This window comes from Callospermophilus lateralis, chromosome 5, assembly GCF_048772815.1.
Source record: "Callospermophilus lateralis isolate mCalLat2 chromosome 5, mCalLat2.hap1, whole genome shotgun sequence".
NCBI lineage: Eukaryota > Metazoa > Chordata > Mammalia > Rodentia > Sciuridae > Callospermophilus > Callospermophilus lateralis.
In genome coordinates this window covers 42,879,196-42,894,563 of record NC_135309.1, presented here as the reverse complement: position 1 = coordinate 42,894,563, position 15,368 = coordinate 42,879,196, and the positions used below count along the sequence as shown (strand labels likewise).

Here is a 15,368-nt window from a genome sequence, read left to right as displayed (position 1 = left end):
CATCTTTGTTTGTATGTGGTGCTGAGGATCGAACCCAGGAACCCAGGCCACACGCATGCCAGGCGAGCGCGCTACTCACATGGCTGCCTTCTAACAAGATTTATTTCCAAGCGCTGGATATGGTGGTACACACCTGTAATCCCAATGACTGGGTGGCTGAGACAGGAGTGCTGCAAGTTCAAGGCCAACCTCAGCAATTTAGCAAGGGCCTAAGTAATTTAGCAAGACCCTCTACCACTGAGCTACAAAAAATAAAAAGAAGTGGAGATGTGGTTCAGTGGTTAAGTGCCCCTGGGTTCAATCCCTGTAGGGAAAAAAAAAAAAATTCCAAACTGAGCTAGGTGGTGATCATCTGATCATCTGTAATCTCAAGAGTCTTGGGAGGCAGGAGGATCTCAAATTCAAGGTTAGCCTCAGCAGTTTAGCAAGACCCTATGTCAAAATATAAAATAAAAAGGGCCTGGGAGGGTGGCTGGGATTGCCTAGCACATGTAAGGCACTGGGTTCCAGCCTCAGCACCAAATAAAAATAAATAAACAAAATAAAGGTATTGTGTCCATCTACAACTAAAAAAAAAAAAAAAAAAAGTCTGGTGGGGGGGAATGAGGTTTAGCAATAAAGTGACCCTGGGTTTAATAGTTTAATATATATCTATATGTATATTTGTTTTGGGTACTAGGGATTGAACCATGAATTGAATATATTATTTTATTTTATACATATTTACATATTATTTATATATAATATTTATTGTTTACATACCATATGCATTATTTTATATAAAACATTTAAATGTTAAATACTTATATATTTAAATATAAAATTAACATTTTATGTATAAATACTATATATATAAAATAAGTGCTCACTTCATCAGCACATTACTAAAACTGGAACAATACAGAGATTAGTATGATCCCTTCACAAAGATGACATGAAAATTTATGAAGTATTCCATATTTTTCAGAAGTTGAAATGGACTCCAACTTGTCTGGACCAGTTTTATCTTTTTTTAAAACTGCTGTTTACATATTTCTATCTAGATGGTTTGTTTGAGTCCAGACTAGAGACATTTTAAATGAAGGTATGAAGAATCAGCTCCACTACAAAGCAAAGTGTAATATATTTTAGGCAAGGAATTGAAGCTGAGCATCTGGAGGCTGATATGAAGATGATCGATTTAGCTCAGGAGTTCTCTCCCTCTCTCTCTCTCTCTTTTTTTGGGGGGAGGGGGTGGAACTAGGCATTCCACCACACGGCTGGTACATGGTCAAGCTCTACCCCTAGCTATAAATCCAAACACCCCCCCCACCCCCGCTTTTTTTGGCTGTACCTGGATTAAGCTCAGGGGTGGTTTACCACTGAATTACACCCCCAAACCCTTATTAAAAATTATTTTTTATTTTGAGACAAGAGTCTCCCCTAAGTGGTCCAGGCTGGCCCGAAACTCTCACCCTCCTACTTCATGGCTGGAATTACAGGTGAGCCCCATTGCACCTGGCTGAGTTCATGTCTTTCTCTCTTTTTCCCTGTTTGAAACTGGGGATTGAACCCAGTATGCCACCCTGCCTGGCCTTAGTTCACTTCTGGAAAGTTAATTCATGCTCGGCACAATGGCTCCTGCCTGTAATCCCAGAGGCAGGAGGATCACAAATTTGAGGTCACTCTTGGCAATTCAGCGTGGCTCTGAGGAACTTAGTGAGAGTTTGTCTAAAAGTAAAAAATAAAAAAGGGCTGGGGATGTGGCTCTGTGGTTCTAGCTCCCGTGTTGAAATCCTTGGTACAAAACACACACACACACACACACACACACACACACACACACAAAGCTAGTAACTGCCCTAGCGAGTGACTTCAAGTTGGTTTTTCACCTTTGAATCTTCTACAAAACTCCTTTGACTGGGCTGAGGATATAACCTAATAGTAGAGCGCTTGCAGAACGTGAGGCACCTGGATTCAGTCCCCAGCATTGTAAAAAAAAATAAATAAAATACTATTTTGGATCAGGGAAGAGAGAAGGATGGGGACACAGCCACAGAAAACAGAGAGAAAACAATGATTTTGCAAGAGGACACGGTGTGTGGGCTCTCGGCGTGGGCTGGGTCATCCTCCTCTAGCCAGCAGAAGAGGGCCGTGGGAGACAGAGCCTCAGCTTCCAGCTCCAGCGCTGGCCTTAACAAGCAGGCGCACGTGGCCTGAAGCGCCTCTGGGCCGGCGGGTTTCCGCTCTGGGCCACACAGGGGCCAGCATTCCAAGGAGACAGCCTCTGATTGGCTAGTTAGGTCAGGTGGCCTCCACGGGCCAATTAGCGGCGGCCCGTGACGTGAGCCCTGGGATCTGCTCCGGAGTGGTGGACTCTCTGACAGGAGTTCTTTGTGCCCTGGGCCACGCCGGGACAGTGTCGCCAGATCCTATTAACAGCTAGCGTGCACCAAGTCCAGCTGGCGCTTGGTGCCCATTTAACTGAATTTGCCACCGAGAAATAGATGAGGAGGACTGAGCTGGTTCTCCAATCTCCCTCGGGGCTCTAAGTGCCACCGTGATGCTTCTTCGGGATTTTGTGCCTCTTTTTCCTCTTCTTCCTCCAAAACTTCAACCTTTCACTGTCTTCTTACTCCTTCCCGGAAGCCCAAAAAAGTGGGTAGCATCAGTCTCTCTCCTTTTTTAAGAGAAGTCTCAAGTTTCTCTCCCGCTTGACTGCATCTCCGAACCTCTGCTGCCCTCATTTCCCTCATCCCACTGCAGTCTGGCTTCAGATCCCTAACAGCGCCTCTATAGCAAGTCTGTTGGCATTTCACAATCTTTTCTGCTTCAATTCTGGCAGCATTTGCCTATTTATCTCTTTGAAACCAGCAGTGTTTCCAGGGTATCCTCATATTTCCTGGTCCCCTCCTAAGCTTTGTGACAAGCTATTCTTTATGCTTCCACGTCACGGACATGCCTTTCCTTCTCTGGCCCAGCAAACAGCTGTCCCAGTGCCCCATCCAGGTACAGTTTGCTTATCATTTAAGCCATCTCCCTGAGGGATCTGATCTACTCATGGCCTACATCCCCTGAATGCCAGCAATACCTGAACCTCAGTCTCTAACCCAGATTTGTTCCAGAGCTCCAAGTTCACTACCTCATAGATACCACAAGCTTATCATAGTCCTTTATTCAGTAAATATGTATGGGAGTTGGGAGTGGAACTCAAGAGGCAGAGTGCTAGCCTAGTATCCTGTCGGCCTTGGGTTCCATCCCCAGCACTGGGGGAGAGGGGGAGCAGGGAAGCATTAAACTGTGTGCTTATTTATAATTAAATTATATTTAAAACATGTATGTATGTATAAGTGGGAAGGGCAAGAGTAGGTTTGGAGAGAAATATATCCCCCTTCTGCCACATACTGGGGATTGACTCCAGGGGCAATTTGCCACTGAGCTATATTCCCAGACTTCTTTACTTAAAAAAAAAATGGGGGGCACTTTTTAAAATTTTTAGACAGAGTTGCTAAAATGCTAAGACTGACCTTTAACTTGCCTTTGCTTCCTGAATAGCTGGGCTCATAGGCTTGAATCACCACAGCTAGCTTTAAAGTATATATATTTTCTTTCTTTCCATTTATTTATTTATTTATTTATTCATTCATTCATTTTGGTGCAGGTTTGTTTGTTTGTTTGTTTGTTTTCGTACTGGTGATTGAACCTGGGGCCTTGTGCATGCCCGTGCACTATATCTCCAGCCCCTAACGTATATTTTTGAATTCCTGCCTTAGCCTCCTGAGCCGCTGGGATTACAGCCTAATGTATATTTTTATATCAATATATCAATATTTATTTATTGATATTGCCAAGCACTTGAAATACTGTTCCTCTCATGACCAGCACCAAAAGGGTGTTAAATGCATATATAAGGAATGTCTGGCATAGTGCCTGGTACAGAGGAAGTGCTCAATCAAATTTAGCTCCCTTCCTCTTTGGAAGCTAAGAGGGCCTGGGAATTCAGTCTCTGGAGCCTAGGCTGGTATGGGGGGTGGGGAGGGAGGGAGGCCTTATCCCTTAGACCAGCCACTCTATCCCAGAGTTAGGAACTGTCCAATCACCTCATCCCCATTGCAAAAGCTACATCAGTGACCTAAAAGCTTTGGAGAGAGAGGGAGAGAATGCAAAAGTAAAAATGTTCTTAGTTTTTTCTAACATTCTTATGCCAGGGCAAACCTCAGATCCATCAACTCAGCCAAGACAGCCCCCAGATGGGGGCAGGAGGCTGCATCAGGACATTAGCCTAGAACTGGCAGCTGCTGCAGCCAGGCTGGGATGTATATACTGACCAGGGTTCAAATCTTGGTTGTGTGGGCTGGGGATGTAGTGTAGTTGGTAGAGTGCTTTCCAAACATGTGCAAGGCCCCAGGTTCAATCATCAACAACAACAACAAATTCAAATTCTGATTGGGTGATGTTGGGCTACTATTTGACATCTCTGAACTATTATTTCCACCTGTAATTTGGGGATATGAATGGACTCTACCTCATTAAGGATGTTGTAAAGATTCTGCTCAAATATCTTAGAAGTGACTGGTACTTTTGGCTGCAAAAGACAGGAAGGCAGAGCTTTCATGGTGTACTAACGCCACTGTGTGATTGGCAGAGGAATTACATAGTGGGGTTGTTGCTCAGAAAGTTAGCTGGACAACTGCAAATGGGCTGCCTGATGCTAGTGCCCTTCTCCACTAGAGTCCCTCAAGTCTCTAAACCCAGTACTGTCTGTCATATTTGGGGGAAGCCATTCCACTTCTGGTCACAGGGCACTGGCTGTACTATCTAAGACTCTAGAGCCTTTGGTGATTTCTGATTTATAGTGGGTGCCCTTAATACCTGCTCTGTGCTTGGAACTCAGCATGACTTCGCTCCAGAGCTGCCATGCAGTTCACTCTGCTCTCTCCTTATTTCTTGGCTTTCCTGAAGCTCCTTCTTCCCCTAATTTAGGGGCCCAAAACACATTTCCCTAGTGAGCATGTTAAGTTCCTGTAGTGATGGAAATGGCAACCATTTTTTTGAGCGTTTGCTGTGTGCTATGCAGGGTCTTTAAGGACATTCATTCCACATGCTCTTCACAGTCTCTCTTAGGCAGGTTATTATGATTGCCCCCATTTTGCAGAAAAGTACACTGAGTCAGAGAAAGATAAAACTGCCCACCCAAAATCAAGCAGTCATCGCAGTAACACCCCTCTCCGTGTTAGGCCCCCTAACAGGTGGGCTACCTAGTATGATGAGAAAGGCAGACAGACTCCCATTCAAATCCTATCTGTGTTGCTCACAACTGACTTTCTTTTTTTATTTTCCCCTTTCCTGGGGATTGAATCCAGGGGCTATTTACCCAGAGTTATATTCTCAGTCTTTTAAAAAATGTTAAATTTTGAGATAGGGTCTTACAGATTTGCTCAGGCTGGCCTCAAACTTGAGATCCTCTTGCCCCAGCATCCTGAGTTCCTGGGATTACAGGCACCACTGCAGCTGGATCACAATTTACTTTTCTTTTTCTTTCTTTTTTTTTTTGAAAGAAAGAGAGAGAGACAGGAGAGAGATAATTTTTTTTAATATTTATTTTTTAGTTTTTGGCGGACACAACATCTTTGTTTGTATGTGGTGCTGAGGATCGAACCCGGGCTGCATGCATGCCAGGCGAGCACGCTACCGCTTGAGCCACATCCCCAGCCACAATTTACTTTTCAACTTTGAGCCCAAGCTTCCTCTTATGTGAAATGGGATGGCAGCTCCCATAGGCCAGAGGTACTGACTGGGAGGGGCAGGTGGTATTTGGGGGCCTAACACAGAGGGAGGGTGTCACAGAAATTAGCCAGAGCTAGTGAGGGCACACTAGGGTAAGCTAGGACCCCCTCAGTGAGGTCAGGCAGAAGCATTGGTCTGGCATCCTATAGGTCTGTCCCCTGTTCAGAAAGATAGGGTCAAGGACTGGGAACCCAATTTAGCATCTGACCAGCATGAAGTAGGGGCTGAAGTGACCAAACCTCATTGTTGCTCTCCTAAGCAGCCCCTTGCCTATTCTTTCTAACCCACTATTTTTTTTTTTAAGAGGAGGAAAATATATTTGGTACTCATGGTTTTAGAGGTCTCAGTCCACAGAAGGCCAACTCCATTGCTCTGGGCCAGAGGTGAGGTAGTCCAAACCTACCCTGAAATTCATCACTTGACAACTTATGTGAGCCTTTCAAACACACATCTGATTGAGTCCTTTGCTGCTGAAAACCTTGACCTTCCTCTGTTCACCAGAGATTGAACACCAGCCAGGGCCCATGAAATCTGTTGCAGCAACCCGCCTGCTCCAACACCCACCTCTGGTCTTTGGCCTTCTTTTATCTCCTTGAAGGCACATTGAGCCTTTGCACATGCTGTTCCCATTGTCTGAGACATTCTTTCCTTCTGTTGGTTAATGCAGTGGTACTGGAAGTTCTCCTGGGAGTGAGGAAATTGAGACCTGAAGGAGGAATAAGAGTTTGGAGAATACACTGGGCACAGTGGCGTACGCCTGTAATCCCAGCAGCTGGGGAGACTGAGGAGGAGTATTGTGAGTACAAAGCCAGCCTTAGCAACAGTGAGGTGCTAAGCTACTCAGTGAGACCCTGACTCTAAATACAAAAATAGGGCTGGAGATGTGGCTCACTGTTTGAGTGCTCCTGAGTTCAATCTCCAATACCAGAGAGAGAGAGAGAGAGAGAGAGAGAGATTGGAGAATCAATAGGGAGGGAGATAGTATTGCGAAAGAGGAAACAACTGATGGGAGGAAGTGCCCATGCAGTAGAGCGGGCCCAGAAGGGAGACTGAAATGAATGAGAAGGAAGCAGAGTCCTGAAGGCCTTCTGTGTTAAGGAACTTGGATACAATCCTGAGGTCAGTGGAAACTATGAGCAGGCATAATAACAGTTTTGCCCTTTAGTGTTTCTCCAAGTAAGGTAGAGAGTGGCTTATCAGCACCATTCTGAAAAGTATAGCACCCAGAACTGAACAGTCCTCCAAGAATGACCTGTAGGAAGCTGAAAATAGTGGCACATGGCTATAATTCCAATGACTTGGGAGGCTGAGGTAGGAGGATCACAAGTTCAAGGCCAGCCTCAGCAAATGAGTGAGGCCCTAAGCAACTCAGCAAGACCCTGTCTCTAAAGAAAATATAAAAAAGTTCTGGGGATGCAGTTCAGTGGCTAAGCACCCCTGGGTTTAGGCCCTGATACAAAAATAGGGATTGTGGCTCAGCTGTAGAGTGCTCTCCTCCCACATGCGAGACCCTGGGTTCCATCCTTAGCACCACATAAAAATAAATAAATGAAATAAAGGTATTGTGTCCAACTACAATTAAAAATAAAATTTTAAAAATACATTAAAAAAAAAAAAGAAAGAAAGGAAAGTGACCTGTAGGCACCAGCACAGGGGAAGATGTCACTTCACTGGGTCCCCAACTTAAAACCTCCACTCCACACCAGGTCGAAGTGGAGTGCTGCACTTCCCATGGATGCCAGGAGGTGGCACCAACACCACAGTGTGTCTCCATGAACTCTGTGCTGGGAGAACCCTCAAGGGATAGAGGCCAGAGAGGAAAAAGGTGGGTGAGGAAAGGAGAGGAAGGGGCCAGGGGATAGACCTGACAGGACTGGGGATGCTTGGGGAATTTGGATGGTTTTGGTTCCCTGTTATTTTTCCTTAGGATCAAGCAACATCGTGTTTGAGTTTGACTCCCATTTTCACCATTATTTGTTCTGCACTGCATCCTCAGGCCCCTGGAACACTAATGTGGACTCTGTCTACCTGTTCACCTTTATCCTTTTCCATCTACAAGTTTTTTTTCCCCTATGGTATGGATGGAACCCAGGAGGGCCTTGTGCAAGTTCTCTACCACTGACATACACCTCCAGTCATCATTCTGTTTCTTACCTATTCCAGTCAGCACTAGATTGCTGAGGTCCCTCCATGTGGCTGTGCATACTGTTGGATCCTTTTCACTTTGTGTGTGTGTGTGTGTGTGTGTGTGTGTGTGTGTGTAAGTGTGTGGTGCTGGGAATGAAACCCAGGGCCCTGTGCATGATAGGCATGTGCTCTACCACTGAGCCACATCCCCAGCCCCTCTGCATATTTTATTGATAAACCTCCAAGTAAGGGACTTCAGATTGCCTCTAACCTTTTCCCCATCTTCCCTGGAAGGTCATGTGTGAGAATATTTTGGGGTGGGGGAGGGGTTCTAAGTTCTGGGCCAAATTGCCAAATACTAGGGTGTGTGTGTGTGTGTGTGTGTGTGTGTGTGTGTGTGTGTGTGTTTTAGCTGAGTGTTTGTAGACAGCTCTGGAATAGTTTAGGCATAGCCCAGGAAGACCCTCATAGCCTTCTGAAGGCAACTGTCATTCTCCAGCTTTCTGATTTTTGCTGGTTTAATAGGTACAAACGAGAGCATCTGAGTATTGTGAAGTTTCAGGATCTTCTCATGTACTTGTTAGCCTCTGGGTTTCCTCATCAGTCAGTTGTCTGTTTCTACCCTGCGTTTGTATCATTTTGAGGTATCTTTTCCTTGGGACTTTTCAAGAGTACCTTAGATATTGGTCCCTTATCCCTTATACCAGCCTCAACACAGATTGAAGAAATCCTGGTCTACAAGCAGAAGCCTTCAACCTAGAGGTTCCTTCAAAGGCTGAGCCATCTCAGGGTCCCCAGCCCCATATTACAGTGGGGACCCAGGGTCAGAAGATGGGCAGGGGGTTGGGAGTCCAAGGCTTATCATTGTGGTCCTCTAGCACATAATATGTATATTTCAGGAGGCCTATTTAAGCTCTCAAAGGTTTTTGGAGCCTCTTGGAGATCAGCTCTCCAGCCTGAGATTTGAATTTTGAATTTGGGAAATTCATTCAACATCTATTAATTCCATGAACATCTATGAGTACTTACTATATACCAGAGCCCACTTATAAACACTTCCTCCCCCTTTTGTGCCAAGGATTGAACTCTGGATCTTGCTAAGCACAGGCATTATCACCAAACTACTACTCTGGTTGTGGACACTTAAGGTACACCTGTGGACAAGTCCTTGGCTTCTCAGAAGTCACCTTCTAGTGAGGTGTCAGCCAATAAAGAGTGAACAAATAAGGCAATTGGCCCAGAAAACAAACAAGGGGATAAAATACGGAATACAGAGGCAGAACTTTAGCCAGGGTGATCAGGAGAGGCCACCCTTAGGAGGTGACCTTTGTTCTGAGAGCCAGCCAGAAGAATCTGCACAGCATTATCGTCCAAGGGACCCACAAGTGTAAAGGCCCTGAGGTAGAAGTGAGTTTGGGGTGATGAAAAAACAGAAAGAAGGTCACAGGGGCTGGAGACTAGATGGGTGAAAGGCAAGCAGAGTGTTGGTTAGTGGTTAGGGGCCTGGTCAGGCTGCAGCCAGTAGGAGCAGGTTCATGCTGGTTGGTGTGTGAAGTAGACAGGAGGACAGTTTAGCCTCAGCATGTGGCTGCTTTGTAGGGTACTGTGTCCTGAAGTTTCTGAAACTTGGGGTGCTCTAAGGTTTAGGCTGGAGAGTTTTGTTGTAGACCCAGAGGAGCTATTTGTTTTCCCTAATTATTCCTCCTCCTCCTCCTCTCTTCTTCTTCTTCTTCTTCTTCTTCTTCTTCTTCTTCTTCTTCTTCTTCTTCTTCTTCTTCTTCTTCTTCTTCTTCTTCTCTCTCTCTCTCTCTCTCTCTCTCTCTCTCTCTCTCTCTCTCTCTCTCTCTCTCCATGTATATATTTATGCCAGGGATTGAACTCAGGGCCACTTGAACACTGAGCCACATCCCCAGACCTATTTTGTATTTTACTAGAGACAAGGTCTCATCTCACTGAGTTGCTTAGTGCCTCGCTGTTGCTGAGGCTGGCTTTGAACTCTTGATCCTCCTGCCTCAGCTGGGATTACAAGAGTGCTCCACCACACCCAGCTTTTCTCTTCTTAGGAAAAAAAAATCTTTTTATCTTTCTGCCAGCCAGCCCTTCTCCTCTTCCCCTCAGGAAGGAGGACTGGGACCCCCGATTTCCTGGAAGTCTCAGCTATTAAGGGCAGAGCCTCCCCAAAGTACTTCCCTGGCAGGAGCCTCATCATCCCCCTGGCCAAATCATTTGGTCATTTGACAGGTCTCAAGGTGGCCCACTCTGCCCTGAGCTGAGTTCTCAAGAGGTGGGTCCCCTGAGACCCCTACCCTAGGTGGGACAGAGACAATAATGGGTGCATAGAAGTGTAATGCCTACATTGAGCTGTGAGGTTAGATAGGGTGGGCTTCTTGGAGAAGGGACAACTGAGCTGAGTCCTGCAAGAGACCCACAGCCATCCCACTTAGGGCCGAGTGGTGAGGTCAGGAAAGCCAAGCCAGGCTGTCAAGAGTACCAGCGGGAGCCTGGCACAGGGGACCCAATAAGAATTGTGCTGTGGAATGTGAACAGAGATGGAGCTGGAGAGGATGTGGGGAGGGTTGGAAGAGTTCAGCTGCTGGCAATTTCATGCCCTCTCCTCAGTCATTTCTTGAGGCCAGGCCCTGGGCGGGGGGCCCAGGTGCTGATGAAGGTCAGATTTCGGTAGCAAGGGAATAAAAAGGAGATTTCCTCTGGAGGGGAGAGCCCTCTCCCCCTGAGAGAGCTGCAGTTGCCTCCCACACATACTCCAGGATTAGGCCAAATCCTACAGCAGGTGGAGGGGTGGGAGAGCCTCCCGGTTAGGGTCCTGGGAGTGTGGGAAGCAGTGGGCAATTGGGGGTCGAGTATGTATAGTCTTTTTTTTTTTGGTAGATGGACACAGTACCTTTGTTTATTTGTATGTTTTATTTATTTATTTTTATGTGGTGCAGAAGATTAAACCCAATGCCTCACACATGCTAGGCAAGGCTCTACCACTGAGTTACAACCCCAGGCCAAGTATGTATAGGCTTCTAACTGTGCCTGGACCTGGGAATAGGTCACCTTCATCCCTTTTGTCAACAGACACTCTTTTTTGGGTACTGGGGATTGAATTCAGGGCACTAAACCAAAGAAGCACCATCCCCAACCCTTTTTATTTTTTTTATAGCTCAGTGGTAGAGGGTCTTGCTAAGTTGCTGAGGCTGGTCTAGAGTTTGTGATCCTCCTGCCTCAGCCTCCCAAGTCACTGGGATTACAGGTGTGTGCTACCACATACCTGGATGAGGGTCTGGGGGTGGGTGGGCAAGGACAGTGACAACTAAACTGGATGAGATTTCATGTTCTTCTCATGGCTGTCCTTATAGGAAGGCATTTTTGTCCCCCATTTCCAGATGAGGACACTGAGGTTTAGAGGAGGAACCTGGCAGGAAGACTGAGAAAATGGAGAGAGTTTCTCTTGGGGAAGGAAGAGAGGAGGAGCAAGGGTTTGGGTTTATTTTCATTGAGAACATTTTTATTTTCCTAGTGCTGGGGATCAAACCCAGGGCCTTCATGCATGCCAGGCAAGTGCTCTACCCACTGAACTGCATCCTGCTCTTCATTGAAAACATTTTTGGACAATGAATTCTTTTTTATTTTTACTTCAAAACTCTTCTTCTTCTTCTTTTTTTTTTTTGCACTGGGGATTGAACCCAGGGGCACATAACCCCTGAGCACAGTCTCAGTCCTTTTTTTGTTAAGTTGATCAGGGCCTTGCTAAGTTGTTGAGGCTGGCTTTGAACTTGCAATCCTCCTGCCTCAGTTCTCCAAGTTGCTGGGATTACAGGTGTACACCACTGCACCCGACTTACTTTAAAATTTTTAATTAATTAATTAATTTTGGTGCTTGAAATCCAACTTGTTTCCAAAGTGCAAAGCCCCCATGTCTCCAGTAACATCTCTATCTCTCAGGAACTGGTTAGAAGTACAAATTCCTAAACTTCTCTCCAGAGGTACTATATATAAACTTGTGAGGTGGGGCTCTCTGGGTCATTAAGATATATGCTACAGTTTCAGAATGAATGCTTGAAAAAAAAAAAAAAAAATCACCAGGCTGGGGTTGTGGCTCATGATACAGTGCTTGCCTAGCATGCACGAGGCACTGGATTCCATCCTCAGCACCACATAAATGTAAAATAAAGATATTGTGTTCACCTAAAACTTAAGAATAAATATTAAAAAAAAAAAGAACAACAGCACTATCTAGTGGCTGGGCTTTAGGTCTGTAGTAGAGCAGAAGATAAGCATGTGTGAGGCCCAGGGTTTCTTAGCACCACACAAAAAACGCACATCCTCTGTCTGAACAGTGCTTGCTTCCTGGTAGGTGCAATTTGGGGAATCCTTTTCTTTTTTTAATATTTATTTTTTAGTTGTAGTTAGACAATACCTTTATTTTATTTATTCTTATGTGGTGCTCAGGATCGAACCCAGGGCCTCACATGTGCTAGGCTAGTGCTATACCACTGAGCCACAACCCCAGCCCCTTGGGTGATGCTTTCATTACACTGATAAGAGCCCCTGAGTGAGGGAGACTCAGTCTAGAAGCTGATCTGGAATGGGGGGAAGACCCGAGGAGGCTGCCCTGAGGACTGAGGTTTGAATGAGCTCTGGAAAGAGTAGGCTTGGTGTTAAGAGGAAAAGTGTCCCCAGGGGAAAAAAAAAAAAAAGCCTTTGTGAGGGCTCTGAGATGACAGGGGCTGAAGGTCATAGGGCTAGGCACATATGTGCTTGAGCATTTGGACTGTCCATGTACCCCCTGTGTGGACATCCTGCAAATAGACCTCCCCTGTTTTGTACCTACCCAGGGTGTTGGAATGAGCTTTGCAGTGGAAGAAAGCCCCTGGCCCTGAGCACCAATCCTCCTACTCCCCTTGCTATGTGTCCTTCAGCTAGTTACTTCCTCCTTTTAAGCCTCAGTGTCCTCATCTGGGAAATGGGAACAACCATGCCTTTCTGGAAGGGCTGCCATGAGAAGGGAATGAGATCACCAGCTCTGCACAGCCAGCCGCAGGGTCCTAGAGGCCATTCCCTCCTAATCTCCGTGCAATAACAGCTGTTGTTTACTAAGCACTTACAAGCACTCCGAGCGGGTGTCGTTATTCACTCCTGTGTTTTGGGTAGGAAAATGGAGGCTCAGGGAGGGTAACTTCTGTCACAGTATCATTCCTCTCACCCCATGCACAATCTGACCCTTCCTCCCAGGTGCCCATTCACCAGCCAGCTGTCTCCTGTCCCTTGGCAGGGGCTATCCACATAAGGGTGACTGTCTCTCTCTTGTTCTCCTCAGAGCCCTGACAGATACAAGCAGCCAGCAAGTATCAGAATCTGGAAGGAGGCCCAGTGCTTTTCACTGGCTTGGAAGCCACTCAGAACTCAGGCAGACCAAGGGGGCCAGGCCCCAGCTGTAGCCATGCTGCCCAGAGAGGCTGGGGAGGGCAGGCGAGATGGAGGAGCAAAGCTTGCACCAGGGAATTAGCAGCATCTGTCTCCTGACATGGGATGTCAGGAATGTGGAAGAGTCCCAGAGTGTGTGCCTGCCAGGGAGGCTGGCAGGGAGGGGGCACAGAGTAGGCAGCTGGGTCCCTCCTGGCCTCTAGGAACTACCAGGCAGCAGCTGCCCCTGTCACTCTGAGTGACCTGGTCTGGTCTCCAATGTACACAGAGCCTGCTGGGAACCAAAGGTGTTGGCCCAGCTTCTTTATCGAGACCTATTCTTTTTGTTGTTGTTGTTCTTCAGTGTTGAGGATTGCAATGAGGGCTTTGTGCGTGTACATGCTATTCGGGTGTTCTATCACTGAGTTATGACCCCAACCCCAAAGTTTGTTTTTTTGTTGTTTTTGTTTGTTTGTTTTGTTGTAAGGGGGTCTCACTCTGACTCCTGAGCTTAAGCAATTCTCCTTCCTCAGCCTCTTGAGTAGCCAGGACCAGAGGTGTGCCACCACAGCAGGCATATCCTTCAATGCCACCACCATTAATTGGAAGAATAATCTTTATCTGACGGGGCTGTGGTTAGGGAGAACAGGGTGTAGCTGAGTCTGACAGTGCAATGAATAATGGGCCACTCTATCCACATCCTCTTGTCCCATTCTAACCTCCCCACCCTTTCCTTCCCCAGGCAAGTCCGAGGAACGAGCTTCTCCTGCACTGGGAGGGGCTGGGTTAGTGAAGGACATAGATACTGACCAAGAGCCTCCAAAGAGAGATTCAAAGTCTGGGAGTAGGGCTCAGTCAGAAAGTGTGGGAGGTCCAGGGAGCCAGTGCAGGGAGGAGCATAAACCAAGTGCTGCTTTGGGATGCTGCCCCTGGGGCCACCAGCAGGGAAATGGTGAACAAAAGGAATCCCGGAGACCTTCATTTAGGGAGAGGGATGCTCAGGGACATAAAGCCAGTTTCCAATGAAATACCTATGGGGACTGTCCCCAAGCATAAGTATATCCATCCATGTTTCATCTGAAACCCAATCCCTAGAGATAGGCAGGACAGGAGCTGCCCACTATTCTGGATAAAAAAAGTGGCCATCAGATGAGTAACAGTGCTGGCCTAAATACCACAAGTGGGTGCTTGAAGTGGCAGGATTTCATCATCCTGGCTCCAAGTCCAGTGTCTTTACATCCTGTTAGGGAATACAATTCCTGGAGGAAGGAAGGTGGTTAAGGTGACTTCCTGTTTTCTGGGCTGGTGTCATCTGTGAGATGGGGTACCCTGGAGGAGAAAAGAGTTTTCAGGGGAAGATGGGTAGTGCAGTTTGGGACATGGTGAGCCAGAGAGGGTAGGGGGGAAATCCCGAACAGCAAGAAAAGCTGCTCCCTTCATGAACTGTTGCTCAGTCTTCCAGGGCAGCCCCAAAATCGTATATTCAATTCCTTAGAAACTAAGTGTTGGGCTGGGGATGTGGCTCAAGCGGTAGCGCGCTCGCCTGCCATGCGTGCGGCCCGGGTTCGATCCTCAGCACCACATACAAACAGAGATGTTGTGTCCGCCAAATACTAAAAAATAAATATTAAAATTCTCTCTCTCTCTCTCTCTCTCTCCCTCTCTCACTCTCTCTTAAAAAAAAAAAATAAAAAAAATTCTCTCTCTCTCTTAAAAAAAAAAAAAAAAAAGAAAGAAACTAAGTGTATTTTCAGCTACATTTCCTGAGAACCCCGGGAGCAATCCAGGCAGGCTCCATAAAGGGTGTCTTAGTTGGGCAGTATTGTCCCAGGCCTGAGCCTGCAGGAACAGGGCAGGAGAGCACCACCCACTCCATCAGGCACTGTCTCTGGCCTCCCCATAGCCCTCCTTGAGCTTCAGGGGCTGGGGAGCAACAGTAACTGTCAGAGTGAAGCCAAGGAAGATTCTAGGCTTAGAGGTCTGGTAAGTCGATCCCTCTGAGAAGGGGGTCTGAGAGCAGGGTTATGACAGCCTTCCTTATGAAGGATGATGCAGGCAGGGACAGC

General features: G+C 46.6%; 1 non-coding gene across 1 annotated transcript; it reads left to right on the top strand.

Moving 5' to 3' along the window:
* Positions 1-862: 862 nt before the first annotated feature.
* LOC143400525 (U6 spliceosomal RNA) lies at positions 863-964 on the top strand. The gene has a single exon (XR_013091453.1). It is a non-coding gene; the product is annotated as a U6 spliceosomal RNA (small nuclear RNA).
* Positions 965-15,368: the final 14,404 nt, after the last annotated feature.